Source organism: Podarcis erhardii, assembly GCF_964252035.2.
Source record: "Podarcis erhardii genome assembly, chromosome: 4".
Classification (NCBI taxonomy): domain Eukaryota; kingdom Metazoa; phylum Chordata; class Lepidosauria; order Squamata; family Lacertidae; genus Podarcis; species Podarcis erhardii.
Genome location: NC_138508.1, coordinates 63,024,607 through 63,040,662, shown reverse-complemented (window position 1 = coordinate 63,040,662; position 16,056 = coordinate 63,024,607). Strand labels below are relative to the sequence as shown.

General features: G+C 41.3%; 2 long non-coding RNA genes across 11 annotated transcripts in view; one reads left to right on the top strand and one right to left on the bottom strand.

Annotated features, from left to right (window-relative positions):
* Positions 1-287: 287 nt before the first annotated feature.
* LOC309340251 overlaps positions 288-16,056 on the top strand; it is a 62,241-nt gene continuing 46,472 nt past the window's right edge. For 2 of the 10 annotated variants that reach the window (XR_014155872.1, XR_014155873.1), the window contains exon 1: positions 288-463. This is a non-coding gene — a long non-coding RNA (uncharacterized lncRNA). Of the gene's footprint in view, positions 464-3,293; positions 3,467-7,389; positions 7,495-13,804; positions 13,857-16,056 lie in introns of those variants that run through there. The other 8 variants (XR_014155880.1, XR_014155881.1, XR_014155874.1 and 5 more) reach the window with 7 other exon arrangements.
* On the bottom strand, positions 8,589-13,634 carry LOC309340267. Its single transcript, XR_014155911.1, has 3 exons — positions 13,091-13,634; positions 10,036-10,218; positions 8,589-8,679 (listed from the first exon to the last, which is right to left on the bottom strand). It is a non-coding gene; the product is annotated as an uncharacterized lncRNA (long non-coding RNA).

The window sequence follows — 16,056 nt, the reverse complement described above, 5'->3', positions numbered from 1 at the left end:
CTTCCAGGAATCCTCCATGTGCGGGGCAGGAGTGTTGGGAATTTGGGGGACGGCTTGGTTAAAACACAACGTCGCTCCCTCGCTCTTTGAGTTCATTCTGGGCTACTCTACCCACCCAGGAGGTAGAAAAGGAGCCTGGGTTTTAAAAGAGACACGGGTATTATGCCATAATTCTCCTCAGATTCAAGGCTTTCCTCGCTGGCAAGTCGCCTGCGACTCTTGGAAAGGCCTCGTGTCAGGTAGAGATTCAACAGACAGCGAGCCAGCAATGGGAAGTGTCGTTTCCGCCCCCCCCCCCGTCTTTTTAAGAAAACGCTCTTTGCCGCAGCGCTTTGAAACAACGGTTTCCCTCAGAGTAGAAAAGAAGCTTCGTAAAGTTGAGAAGGGGACATGAAGTCTGTACATGCCTAAATCCTCACGACAGACAGAAATTCATCAGGGGTAGCCGCCTCCATCTGTAAAGGTACAGAAGAAACATTTCCCCTCCAATAATGTGTTAAATCCGGCGGGGGCGACCCGTTTTGTTATGGTAGAAGGCATCATTATTTTAAAGCACATTCACGAAAGCTGTTTTTAAATTTTGTTTTGCACTTATCCTGCGCCCCACCTTACCTAGAAGGGGTCCTCACTGAATTCAATAGGACTTACTTAAGAATGGAAACGGTTACGGTGGCATTGTTGTTTATTTACTTATGGCATTTATACCCCGCCCTTTAGCTAAAATGGTTCTCGGAGCAGCTTTCCAAAACCAGCCCGTGTTGATCCCTATGCATTTCCACTACACTTGGCCGGGGGAGGTCGGGGAGAGATATGCAGCCAGTAACCGGAAATGCAGATTGAAACCCATCACGACTGGGGCCCTTTTAGCCGCCAGTCTCTTGAACTCCGAACGTGAATCGCTGAAAAAGTATCGCGAGAGTATGGCGGAAACGCTTGATCAGCTGAGAAACAGTGGACAACAAGAGGTCGTTTAAAAGACAGGCGATGACCGCGCAACTCAGGGCTGCGTGAGGAGAAGGCTTCTGTCCGAATCTCAGGGCTGTAGGGCTGGTTCTGCGAAAGCGGGACTCCATCTGGGAGGGAGCTCGTAGTTTCTAGGAATCTTGGCTTCGGAAGCTTATAGCGGGGTTGTGCGGTCCCTCGCTGTCGGGACTACAAATCCCGTCAGGCTTTGCGATAAGCGGGTCGAATATGCGTAGCCTGCTGGGAGGGAAGAGAGGCTGCGGGTTCGGCTGTTGAGAGGGAGGTTTGCTGCGTTTATGCTAATGAGCAGCAGCAACAACAACAACTCGTTGTCTTAGTATTTCCTGGCGCTCACGTCCGTGGCTTGTATTGCTCATGACGTGTTTCCATTCATTCGTGTGGTTCTGCAGGAAGGAGAGAGCAGATGTGTCTGCGGCTGCTTTTTTCTCTTCAGTGTGCCTGCAGAGCCTCCTCTTTCCTCCCTGCAAAAGCATTTAATATTTTTGCGCTGCAGCTCCCACCATCCTTTGAACACTGGCCTTGCTGGCTGGGGCTGACGGGAGTTGGAGACCAACATCATCTGAGGGCACCAAGTCCCCCAACATTGCCTTTATTGCTCCTGAAAAAAAGGACAGCTCTCCTTGCGTAATTTCTATTTTCTCTCCTATCCTAAAGCGATGGGTTGGTGCCCTTATAATATTTTAAGATGAACAGCCTTGCCTAGATAATGGACTAGATGAGAGCTAACAAATTGAAGCTCAATTCAGATAAGAATTAGACAATTTTAGGTGCCAGGCAAAAATGTTCCTTTTAAACCTGACCTTTGGCTGATTGACATCCAATACCCTTTTAAACGTGCTGTGGAAGGGGGGATTATTGGGTTGTCTTTGTTCTTATTTTAGTATGCATTTTGTGTTTTTTTATATTGTAATTTTTTGTTGTCAACCACCCTGAGATCTACCTGTATACAGTAGTCTACAAATTTAATAAATAATAATATTGTGTTTACAACAATAGATGGCATTGAAGGCAGCCACACCTACATAACAATGTTCTTGTAACCCTTCTCCTCTCGCTGTCCCAACCTTCTTTCTTAATAACTGCTGCATACAAATGATCACCATTATTGTTCTACCTTCAGTGCAAACGTCTAGGAAGCTTATGAAGGAGACGCCAACTAAGGGCCAGCTTACATATGTACCATAATCAGGTACCATAATTAAGCTACAGGCTTTCTAGGTAACTGAAAGTAGTTTCTGATGAAATGTGTGTTGCATTATATAACTTTATTCAGTGCTATTATTCTAGGAAAAGAGATGCCGGACTAGCCATGAATGCCTCCCTTGTTCTCTTATAATGGCAATGGCACTCACCTGAGAGGTGTCGGAACTGGGTTCCGGTGAGTTCCACCTGGAAAATAAAGCCCTGACTTTATTCAAAACAATCAACCCACCCTACTGCAAGCCCTCTTTTACTATATCTCTTTTCAGATTAACTCTCCTTCCCCTTTTCTTCCTCTCTTCCATCTATCCTTTGTCCAAAGATGATATTTCACTGTTCCTTCCTATCTTGCATCCTTCATCTCTCGGGGATATTTCAGAATGAAATAGCACCTCATTGATCATGCAACATTTCAAATGGAAAATTCTACATGAGATCTGCAGAGGTACTGGCTTATGCTTTAGCCTACACCATCTTTTAAAACTGCTGCAGAAGTTTCTGGCATGAAATTAAAAGAGTTTCAGGTGTGAGTTAGGAACTGCAAGATTGGAACAGGAGAAAAACGTTGGTACAAGGAACACTAGGGGGGAAGTGAGGGTGACTACTGAAGTGAGAAGCAAATATTTGTAATTAACATGGAGCCCATACCCTGGTATCAGTAATTAGAGCAGGAAGACACTTTGTGGCCATAACAGCTGGGTTTGTGCTATATCAGCCCATTATTTTAATGAAGCCCATTTGAAGAAGTGGCTGGGCCAGGAATGTCTGGTTAGCATCTACTGGGTTTGCTCAGGAAAATGCCTTGTAAATGAATTCTGTAATCCTGTAATCACACTGGCCATATCCTTCAGCACATCCTTAGTTTTTCCATTAAAGGTCATTCAGACCTTGAAATAAGGAATGGACACTAAGGATATCTGCATTAATCCAAAAATCTAATGCAAATTGCAAAGGGAAAAACAATATTCACTGGGTAGACCATGAGAGAAATAGTTAATTCCTCCCTGTCATGGTCCCAGTCCTGCTCCCCTCAATGACAGCTATTTGATTTTTATAAAATGTACAATTAAATGCAACAATGCATTTAACATCATGGCTAGTTTGGCCCAGTTGGAAGTTCAGCTGGACGTAAGCCAAGAGAAGGGATATGAGCAAGATTAAAATATTGTCTTGTGTCTGCAAAGTCTGTGAAGAGAAATAGCAAGGAAGCTGTACAGGACATAGACTACTGAGCTTCACCATCTTGCATTTGCCACATGTTGCTGTCTTCCGTCCACTTCAGGTAACTCGGTGGCAGAAAATTACCTGCCTTGGTAAAAAGGAAGAGATAACAGCTAGTATCAGTTCTGTTCCAGGCAGTGATTTCAGCTATATAGATTTCTTGCCCTAAATGGGAGAACAAGTCCAGGTTCCAGTAAGGTAACATTGATAAGAAAAAGTCCAAAGCTGTGAACCTCAGACTGAAGAGTCATACAAGCAAGATCAATTTTTGGTATAGTGGCAAGCTGTAGCTCCACCTCCAATAAGCAAAGACCCTTCATGTTAAAGAGGCCTGGCCTGCTTCAGTAGCTCCTGGCTTAGATGATGCATGGGAGACTATGGTTCAGCTGGGCGTTTCTGGGCTCAGTTGGAGTTCATGACCACCTTGTGTTAGTAAGGGGCTGCCAGCACTGGTTCCTGTTCTGCAGGATCTTCCTGGGCAGGACAGATGTCAGGACTCGGTTCTGCTGGCAAATCTCTCTTCCACTCAGATACTATCTTCAAATCCTTGGCCTCATCCGCTGATGATGGAGAGTCACATTCCAGGGTCACGACATTATCCAACAAGAAGCTTAAAACGATTAATTATGCAAGAGCAAAGTACCACTATCTTCACATGGAAAGTGAGCTAAACAAATAGCAATAAATATGGTGATAATTGTGCATCCTTCACATTTAAGGATTTAAGCTGTAATGTTTAGTTTGCAGGTGAACATTTTCACATTGTTAATTATTTCACCTGCAGTAATTCAGAGATGGTGGACAGTATAATGATATAGTACTGAAGCATTCTATCAAAGTAAATGAGTCCAAGTAGCTGACACAAGGTGTATTTTGCTCAGCCACAGTGTGATGCTTTGCTAAGTCAGGAAAATCTGGAACTTTATAGCACATATATGAGGACATAAATAAGGTTGGACGTAAGTGTCTTATTCTGAAGTGCTGACAGCACTCCAAGGAGACCACTTTTGTTTTCCATATTCTGAAACAGACTCTAATTACATTCCATAACAAATTAAAGAGAAAAGTAAATTGCCTCCACATAAAACACAGGAAGCTGAAAAGTCTGCTCTTGCCCTATCTTCTTACTCATCACACTCTTGGATTGCAAGCGCCAAATGCATTCATGGAGCTAGTAATGAGACATTCCCCATTGTTTCTATTAGATTTTATGAGGTGGAAACCCGGATAGTAGTTACAAAATTGGTTCTATAACCATTAGCCACATCCTCTCCAGTTCCCCATCTTTCCCTCCCCATTTCACACTTCAGCTCATATAATACAATCAGGTAACAGGACTGTGGAACTCAACATGTTATTCCAGTAATTACTTTCTGTTCATCAAAGAGACACAATTAACAAATGAACTCACACAATATCCTTTACCTAACTAGGTAACATAGACACCTGTATCTCTTTTGCCATTGTTCTTTTATCCATGGCACCAGACAGAGTTACAAGTGCTTGAATCTAGTTTGCTGGCTCCCACAGACATCTGGCTAGCCACTCTGAGAACAGGATGCTGGCTTAAATGGGCCATTGGCTTGATCCAACAGACCCTACTGATGTTCTTGGAGTCTCAGCGGATAATTCCACAGCAGCAAGTCCCCGAGTTTAAAAAGATCACAAACTGTGCATGTAACATGGGAGTAGGAGAAGAGCACTGCATAGCATTAGAGATATCACAGGTGTTGGACATTTTGATACTCCATAGATACCCCTCAGTATCTATGACTTGAATTGCATCCAATGTTATGGGACTGCAAGGATACACACACAAAAGAAGTTTCCCCAGTTTATCCCTACTGAACCCCCTAAAAGGGTTTACGTCTCAATAAAGGGCTGTGGTGGAGGGCTGTGGTAGGACAGGGAAATCAGGCAGATGCAGACTGCATGAGTGAAGCGCTTACAGAGGCAGATTTAGGGGAGTGCAACCAGTTCGCCTGCAGTGGGTGCCATGCCAGGAGGACACGACAGGGGGCACCACAACAATGATGAACAACAGAAGGCAAGAGGCGGGGGGGGGGGGACACTAAATTTGGTGTTGCACAGGGTGCCACTGAAATTTTAAAGCCCAAAGTCTCCCGCTGGCTCCTACTCTTGGAAACTGTTTCCATCTGATTCCCCTCCCTCCCACTGTAGCTCCTTCCCCTGCATCTTAGGCTTTTCCTGGAGATTCCCTGACCCTCAGGAGGGGGAGGGGGAAATTCCACTATGTGGGCATCATTGAACATTACTGGATTTAACTATCATGGGGATATATTCACTGGAGGAGCAATCACCTTTCCCCAGTGACAGATGCCAATGAAAAAATGAAATAAACTAGGAGAAGAACTGCTTTGAAGGAAGTTACACAAGTTAGTAAATACTACACACATTGATTTCCTTTGTATTCTACTTTTAAGAGTCTGTTAAAATGAAGCGCCTGTGTATCTTATTAGTGAATGTTATTGATATTGGTCAACTATGTGGTTTATTACAAAATTTCTTTTTAAAAAATGTAAGTAGCCAAGCAGTTATGTCTGTGTTTTTTGGAAACACCTTATTTGCCTTTCTAGTACCAGCATCTTTTCATATTAAGGTGCTCAGAAAATTCCTGGCTTCCCACTAGATAAATTGCTTGCTTGTTTTGAAGGAGTTGCAGAAGTAAATTATTTGAGTCCTGGAGCCAATTTTGATCACCAGGGGTTCAGATCAGTTAAGTATTTTTAAGAGTGCAATTCTATAACCACTTGCTTGGGAGAAAGCTCAGTTGAATTCAGTTAAGCTTAATTCTGGGTACACTTGTATAGGATTGTGCTGTTTGTGAGTCCAAGCCTTCTGTAGAATGTATTTCTCAAACTACTGAGTAACCACTGCCTTCTGAAATAAAGAAGCCAAAAGTGAACTAAAGTTGGAGCTTTGATACTTCCCTTCTACAAAATTATATTACCTTAATTCCAGGGTCTATATTTCACCAGTCTTTAAGATGGATGCAGGGAAACTAAATCAGAAATGTACCTTAAAAGCATATTTTTAAAAGGGAAATGTAATTGTGAGTGGCATTCTGCACATAGATTATGGAATTAAAAATCACATACCTGCTTTTTTGACTGTAGTGTACAACCTGTCCTGTGACACAAGTGCCTGAACAGATTTGAAAGCCTTTCAAACCCGACAGCCTGGCCATGATATACTTTTGTCTTTGCTGACACTAATGCGACATGTCATAAAATGTAGGAGCCCTCAGGTATTTTCTCCTTTTTTTAGAGCCTAATGCCTTTTGCAACAGCGTTTGTGACTCTACATAAATTCTAGTACAGCAGGCACCTACATTGTAACTGCACTGTATTCAGTGATAGACTAATGACACCTTGGGAACTTAACCACCCTGGTAGTGGGTGATCTGGTCATTAGGGACATAGATAGCTAGGTGTGTGACGGCCATTGTTGACGAATTAAAAACTAGTCCCGATGGCATCTGCTTGAAAGTTATTAGAAGAATTCAGATGGGAAATTGCTGATCGTCTTAACATTATCATTACATGCCACCCCAATCTCTTGAGTGCTGAAAGATTCCAAGGGTTCCAAGCACTGACCCAGGCTCTGGTTTCCTTGGAATGAGGGTCAGCAGAGACTGTGGCATACAGGAAGGCTGAGATCCATCTGTCTTGGGAGACAATGGAAGAGTTTGCTGTTGGAAGGTTGCAATGCCTTGGTGTGGCTGTAGAGACTGATGCAGGAGAGACGTTTTGCTGCAGCAGGGGCAGATGAAGGCACCCAGTTGTGCTGCTCCAGATGCGCCTCCTCCCAGAGGTCGTTTCTCCTCTGGTCCATAGCAATGTATCCATAACAGTGACCACAGGTGCCCAGGATATATGGTTTGTTTACACATATATGCAACCTGAGCATAAGCTGGAGAGGCTCACAGCATTAACACCCCAACAGATTTTGCTTCTCTCTTAGTCACAGCACTGGATTCCAGCACAGATCAAACAAGGCTCTGTGCCTCAACTTTCTGCTCAGCTCACGCACAACTACACTCTTACTGTTCTTCTGACTACCAGCCAAGTGAGAGGGAAGGCCCACTCATTTGCCCTATGGCACAGAACAACTTCTTTGGTAATGCTAATCATGATGCATATATAGTTCAGCAATAGAATCCTGTATTAGATTTTAACCCTTGTTGGGTACAGGATCCCGAGAAATGGAAGGAACTCAGGGCATTATGCAGGCTGACTCCCCAAAACCTGCATTAATATGTAACTTGTTACTAAGATCAGCTTCTGTACTAGAAGAACTAGAATGTAATGGCTTTTAAAAAAAATAAAAATGGAACCCTGGGGAAGGTATTTCACACTGGTAGTTACAGGCCAGTTAACTTAATATCTGTTCTGGTGAAAGTGGTGGAAATAATGGCTTAAAATTGTATTACCAAACATACAGAAGAAGAAGTCTTTCTATAGCAGATTTTTGAACAAATGAAAAATAAATAAAGAAAGAAAAGTCCATTTTTACTTCAGTGTCTTAAACTATACTACATACACCTGATTAAAGGCTCCATTTTGGATAGGTTGATTGGAATTGAAGGTAGAAAAATGAATGAACATTACCTACACATCTGAGACCAATACAGTAAAGTGTGGGAAAAGTCAATGAATGCACAGAACCACACTACAGATGAAACAAGTGTCTACTACCTAGATCTATGTCACAGAACAGAGGTTTTATAGGACATGTGAGTATTCTTTCTTTTTCCTGTTCTCCTAGCTCAGCATGCAGCAAAGGATTAAGAGATCAGTGCTGTGTGTAATTTGGTAGTTGTTGCAAAGGTGCTTTCAGCCTTCCTCCAGAGAGAAAACTATATATGGGATTTCTATTAAAGGCCAATACTTCTACAGCCTTATTAGAATTAGTGATGTTGGTGAAGTTCCTAGTTTGGCACATGAACCTTTTCAACTTCTAATGCTCAGCTCTGACTTAAGGCAAGCATTGAGGGATACTAAAGTTCATATTCTGGTCATAGAGCAGACTAGGAGAGACACAAAGAGGGCTGAGCTCAGTTTTTGAGCTCTGTACATCTACAGAATTTAGGGAGGTTCATTGCCTCTCTCTGGGGTGAGGTAGTGGAATTTGCTGCTGGAATGTTTAAGCCAAGGATCGCTAACCTTTTTGGGGTCCTGGGTACATTTGCAGTTTGGAAGGAGTGCCCAGGGTACCACCATCACTTATTTCTCCCCAGGTCATTTCTCCTCTCTTTCAGACAAACAGAAGGAGAGAAAGAACACAAAACACATTATTACTTTTCCAAGGGGTCTGGACAAAAATCAAATTCAGCAGAATTAAAATGGATCATCTTCAGATTCCAACATGGAATCCCTCAAATATCACCATCATATTAAATTTGCCATTGATAGACTGCCCACACATTTGCTGCTTGACAACTCCAAAAACACTGTTGCAAAGCACAGATCCTCATGGATCTTCATGATTTTTACATTGAATAACAACAAGTAAGGTAACACAACTGCCAACACAGATCTACCCTATGATTTGATGGTGGCTTTGAATCAATCTCTTGGAAAAATGAAGATCCATGTTTTCATGCCATGGCATTGCTGTAAAGACCAGATCTGTGATCAGGGGGAGTCCTCAAAGGCACCATTGTGCTCCTTGGCACCATTTTGATGACCCAACTTTAAGCTGCATAACTCTACCTATGCTCAGCCTGTGCCTTTGTAAATAAACTCAAATAGCATAAAATGCTATAAACCTCTCCTGACCTCCTTCTAAAGGAAATCTTATTTGATTGATGGTCAACCAAAAGATGGCAAGATCCTAGTTTGAGGCAGATAAGTCCTAGCACAAAGATCCTTATAATTTTAAAAAAATATATAAACCTTAATATGATGCAATTACTATCCATCTAGAATAAGTACAGTAGTGAAAAAACTGACACATGAAAATAATGAGGAGCATTCAAGGATGCTATAAAATGTTTGGGGTAAGAAGAAAATAACTTTCAGACAGCATGCACTCATGATACTACAGGGCTGATGGGAGATGGAAAGAAGTCCATGAGCTATAATCTTATGATGTAGTTGTAGCTTCTTTGTTGATTTTTGCAAGCAGAATGACAGGTTTTAAAGAAAAGCACATTGCTATTTTGTCCCTATTTGTGGTGAAAGAGCTTGTGCATTCCATTATCTATGCCACCAAGTTCATAAAATGTAACCTATCAGCTACAAATAGCAGAATACACCATATCCTCCACTATTCCCCATTTCTACCAGATAAGCAATCTACAGAGCAAGACAGAGGAGCAAATGTAGGCTCATTATTCTTCAGGAGAGTAGTTCTCAATTTTGTACTGTATGTGTTCAGGATCTCCGTACTCTTGTGCTTATCACACAGTTGCTAGCACTGATTAAATTACGCAGTTTACAGAAGGATGCATGCAACATTACAAAAAGATGGTAATAACATTTTTAATTTATCTGTAAGGACAACTTTAACGCAATAATAATTCTGTAGTTCATTTATCTAAATGGGGACCTTATCACATGAGTGATGAGAAGTCAAAATACTGAGAGTGGATAGATCTTAACTCACATGATGGATGGGCAATTCCACACAGTATGACAGCCCCTTGTCTCAGGTCTCTGCTCAGTAACAGAGAAAAATGTTTCTGGAGTGAACGTTGATCACAGTAGAAAGAGAGAATTTCTTCTAGCTTATTATGCTCTCTTCTCTCTGGCAAAAGCCATTTATAACACCAGAGACACACAAGACCTCCTGGAGATATAAAACATGTTATTTAAGGGGTTACACTAAAATATTACACAATTAATCAATCTCTATTTAAAGATGAGAAGCATAACACCTAAAAAGTCCACCACATATTGAGTGGAAACTTATGTAAGGCTTCCAAGATGCAAAACCTTTCAGTTTTAAATTTTATAGCCCTCATATTTGTAGAAAGAAATACTGAAAATATAATTGTGCTATATTAGTTCAAAAAATTAGGAAACCATTTTTTTTAATCTGAAAAATGGAGTGATTTCAAAGCAGCCACCAAAATTACAGAGGCATGACATACTCTTGGTTAACCAAAATGTCTGATATGTAACAGTCAGGTTCTACCCATATAGAGTCAATGAAAAAACAATAATAATTTTTAATAATATTTTTATTATTTATACTGCACCCATCTGGTTGGGAATCAATGGCATCTATGTTTCAGGAATAGCCAGTGTCTACTAATTCAAACCTCCTGCCAACCTAGCAGTTCGAAAGCACATCAAAGTGCAAGTAGATAAATAGGTACCGCTCTGGCGGGAAGGTAAACAGTGTTTCTGTGCGCTGCTCTGGTTCGCCAGATCCGGAATGACCCGGAAGCTGTACGTTGGCTCCCTCGGCCAATAAAGCAAGATGAGCGCCGCAACCCCAGAGTCGGTCACGACTGGACCTAATGGTCAGGGGTCCCTTTATCTTTACCTTTACTAATTCAAACAGCTAGAGAAAAATATTGCAGGGGGAAATGGTCCTACTGGAACTAGTCAAGAATAGATTCTGCATATGAATATGTATGAACAAGTGCTTGAGGATTTCTCTGGAATCAGATAAAATGCTTGAGAGAATCCCCTTACAGTTTCTCCTATTACCTTGGGGCAAGAATTGCAAGCCCATGCAAAACAGAAAAAAAATATTCAAGTGGTTTATAGCACAGCTGTAATTTCCCTTCTTTGGTTTACCTGAGTAGGAGTCTAAAGGCATTGAGCCACGGCATTTGGAATTCACAATGAATTCCTCAACAAGGTTTGGACTTTATGAATACAGCAGAGGCACCTTATTCTAATGTCACATTTCAGGTAAATGGATGTCTTGTTAGGAACAAGGAAATGAAAACATGGTTGAAAATAGTCAGATAATCTTCTGTTCAAGGGGTGTGGGGGACAGAGGAAACTTTGTTTTGTTCATACCTTATTAAAAATCAATAAAAATTCTTTATATATAAAAAAGAAAACGGTGAGCTAATACCTAGCTTAGCCTTTGCCAAGCTGTTCAGAGGCTTTGGTCTACAACTCAATTGTAAAAAATGGCTGACATTACAACACAAAGTGAAACTGAAAACCCCAGCAGCCTTCAACTCTCCAGCACCATCTCTTCATTAGGAAACAGACACTGTGGAGTTACTCTGAAATTTTTCTACTTCTTGAAAAGTGGGGAATTTGAAATTAAATTTAACCATCAGTGTTAAATGCTTTTGTTTATTTAATCAATATGTGTGTTGCCTTTCAATTGAGGCAAGGCAACAAAACAATATAAAAATAAAACAGCAGATAGAAAATTAGCAGCAACAAAACCTCTCAAATTAAAAGGCTAGGAAAATAAAGCTATGCTCCTAACCATTACTGCCCTCAATAAATCCTGCTGATTCCAAATTATTTATTTGTTGTACATTTCCACTTGTTTGATGTTCTCTTCTGCCTTGGTCAAACTCCATCTGAGGTACCACGCCCCATTCTGGGCACCACAATTTAAGAAGGGTATTGATAAGCTGGAATGTGTGCAGAGGGGAGCAACAAAGATGATAAAGGGTGTGGAAACCAGCCTTATGAAGGATGGTTGAGGGAATTGGGTATGTTTAGCCAGGAACAGAGGTGACAGAGTTGAGAGGAGATGATAGCCATCTTCAAATATCTGAAGGGCTTTAATATGGGAGATAAAGCATGCTACCAGAGGGTAGTACCTGAACCAATGAGCTCAATTTGCAAGGAAGGAGATTCCAACTAAGCATTAGGAATAACTTTCTGACAGTAAGAGCTGTTCAACAGTGGAACAGACTCCCTCAGAAGATGGTGTGTACTCTCCTTCATTGGAGGTTTTAAAGCAGAGGTTGGCATGGCCATTTGTCATGGATGCTTTGTGATTCTTGCATTGCAGGGGGCTGGAATAGTTGATGCTTCAGCTCCCTTCCATCTTTACAATTCTTTGATTTTGTGTGGTACAATGAGAATCTTAGGTAACTGAGAAATTTAAGCTGTATAAATGTATATAGAAATGCAGGCTAAGTGTTTTTAAGAGGCCTGCTTTTGAAAGGAACGCTAAATTGTAGCTCAGTATGAGCTTTCACCTATTTCTAAATGCAGTCATCTTAAGTGGTACTAATGATGTCCAAAGAGGGCCAGATTTGATGAAGTGAGGAGGACCAACCAAAGTTGTTGACCTTTTTTTTAGGATTGAAGTTGTTGAGGTTTTTGAGATTGAAGTTGTTGAGGTTGGGATTTACCCCAGGAAATAAACTGCCACAGGGGCCGGATTAAATGGACTGGCAGGCCAAATTAGCCCCCCCCCCAAATGCACTTTGGACATGCCTGCCCTATACTAAAGCCTCTCAATCCTCTGTAAGTGTGCTTGCTCCTTAAGAGAAAGTCCATTTGAGTTGAATGGGACTCACTTCCAAGACCGCAGCTAGGTTAGTCTATATGGCCATTTACTCCTGGTTTGTGCAGGTTTCACGGTGAAATAACGCTACTTACACATTTAGAAGTGCATCCATATGACAATACTGATTTTTGTCTCGCCTAGTAAATGAATACCCTTAGCAAAATTGACACAGAGTGTTCCGTAAGTGCCAAAAGAAGCAAGAAGCAACAGTACTAACCTGCTTTCCGAACCTGTAAGAAGCTTTTACGCGTTAGGATTTGTAGTTAATTCCCCTCCGGAAAATAATCGTTTATTTTTGTGGCCACCAGGAGGCGCAGCCCAGCCTGCTAATCGCGTCTCAACTTCGTATCAGTTATCAAAGCGGTGGCGGGAGAAGGAGGAGGAATGCTTCTACAGTAGTTCACACTACCTATTTCCTTGACTCGTGCTTGGCTGCTGCTTTTGTAGTATTAACTTAAGCACTTCCACATTGATTGAAATTAATTATATATTTAAAATAACAGCAACAGCACTAAGGCAATTTGTTTTCTGATCGCATAAAATTAGGGGTGGGTTAAACAAACGGCAAAACTAAATCTGCTAATAATAATTCTTGTAAGACCATCTTCTGTTTTGATCGGTTATTTACATTGTTTTTACCCTTCCTTGGGAGCAAGCCCCATTGAACACGAAGGGATTTACATGTGCGTAATCACTGCACTGCAATGCAGAAGACAGACTGAAGTCAACAGGAGACAAGCCCCATCCTTGTAAGGCAGGATTGGCCACTGAACTGGAATTAAAACTTTTTGCCGCCATGCTGACCACTCAAGTGTGGGGCATTCCGGGGGGGGGGGGGAGCTTGAAAGAACTCTATGGCCAGTGGGACACTCTGGGAATCCCACTTGGAACTCAGTGGTTCTTGAGGGCTCCGCTTCCTCTTCCGTTTCTAGAGCGGGCCTAGTAGTCCAGCTGAAGCAGCTGAAAGTTAATAGTGCTGTCAGGTGAGGCAAAGTGCTCAATTAAGCACAGTGGCCAATTAAGCAGGGCGCTTAGGTCTGCAAATGAAGAAAGTTTGTGGTGAGCACACTGTATGTGTTCTACATTTCAGCCTGCAAGTAAGGAATTTATAAACAGCGGGAGGGAAGTTAAAAATGAATTTCTAAAATGTTCCAAACTAAATGTTAACAGGAGTTCTTAATTCTGGGCTATTTGGAGCTAAGAGTTGCGAAGCCTGCACTTGCTGGTATTAATGGTTTTTATTCAGCCACATGTAATGGAAGATGACTTTCCCTTCTATAATGCCTGTATGTCTGACCGAATTAGCTGATGTCTCGTTTCCATTCAAGGGTATTTATTCTGTTAGGCTTCTTCTCTTGTTTTGTTCTTGAGGGAGGACCAGACTTGGTTTTTGGAAGGAACAAGTGAGGTCTGCAACAAAATGTTGCTGCATGAAGTTGCCTCTTCAGTGGTCCTGCCCATGGCCTTTTCCAGGGCATCCAACGCGCCACCTTCCACTTTGGTTTTTCCTGCCCTCCATGACGGTGGTCGCTGACCATGTTCAGTCCTCATTTGGCTCTTTAGAACTGGGTTTTCCATTTTTTATATATTTGTACAAACCTCAGAGGTCCCCATAGTATGCTGATGCCTCCCTCTTGTTTTTGTTTTTTGGGGGTGGAGTGGGGTATTTAGGCTACATAAGGTTAGGCACATGAAGAATTAGTGTACATATTAGTATTATTGTAATAGAAGCAGGCTTGTTATCTGTTTGTGGGACTTGAAAACATCCTCCCTTAGGCTGCTATCTGATGCCCACTTATCCTGAAAAGTCATAGGCTATGATTTGGGAGCTTTGCTAATTGCAGTTAGGAACCAACAATGCAATCCTATTCATGTCTACTCAAAAGTAAGTCCTGCTGAATTCAGTGGGCTTTACTGCCAGGTAAATGTCATCCTTGGCACCCTATAGTTAGGCACTGTTTGGAAGAAGGAACCAGCTGAAGACAGGGTCTCTCCACCCAGGAAGATCTGCACATGTCTCTGCCGGTCTATTTTTCCAAACTTGCTCCTAATAAATTTGATTGAGTTCCATTTTGCAAAAAAGGTTGCACAATTGGTTACAAAGTCTCCCCCCTCCTCCCCATGATAGGAAGGTTTATTTTTAACTAAAATCACTTCTGGATTTATTGTTTGGAATGAGTACCAGCAGGAGCCATTTGATGTAAAAAAGACATTTGAGATTAAGCTACATGAAACGTCCGTTGAACTACATTTTAAAAGGAATGTTTCATCAGTGTTGGAGACTTATCTTTTGTACACTACCTGACGACTTGGTAGATAGTGTTTCATGACTAAATTTCTTTTGGAAATGTTGGGAAAGTACAGCATTTAATCTTGCACCAGAATATACTGTCGCCGGAATAAATGCAAATATGATTAACTTCATACCTCCTGTTTGAGACAGACGTAAAACATTACAGTCTTATATATAACACCAGAAGAAGATTTAATCAATAAAATATTTGTTTGATAAATCATATATGCAAATGCTCAGATTATATTAAGGTGCTGAAAAGCTGACCAAAGTATTTGTTAGACTTTCAAGAACTTTGTTCTTGAAAGAGACAAATACTGAAAATATTATTTCACTCTCAAAGTCAGGGATGGAAAACCTGTGGTCCTTCAAATGTTAGCAACAACTCTCACCTCTTTCTATTGGTTATGCTTGCGGGGACTGATAGGAATTGGAATTAAACAACATTTGGAGGGCCATAGGTTCTCTATCCCTGGTCTAAGCCATGTTTTATTTGCTGTTGTGATTATCTTCTGAGTTTCATGGAGCTAGATTGTTCTAAAAGGTTTCTGTAATAATAAGAACTTTTGTTTTCAAAGGCAAAAATGACATATCAATACTTTAAATAATACTGACTTTTAAGTGATGTTAGACACCAGAAAATAATACTTTAGCTGTGTGTCTTTGCAGTGTATTATCTCTATTAGCTCTAAAACACAGCAACCAAGGATGTTTCAGGCCTCTTACCAGAAGAGGTAGCACACAAGTTGGATTAATTAGAAGAAAATTATATCTTGAATTGCCAGACTGCTCTTCTGTCACTGGCACTAGCCTTTCAGGTAAATGCCATGGCAGGGAAGCTGTATGTGGGCTCCTTGGAAGAGGAAAGCCATAATTACACTAAAAATGTG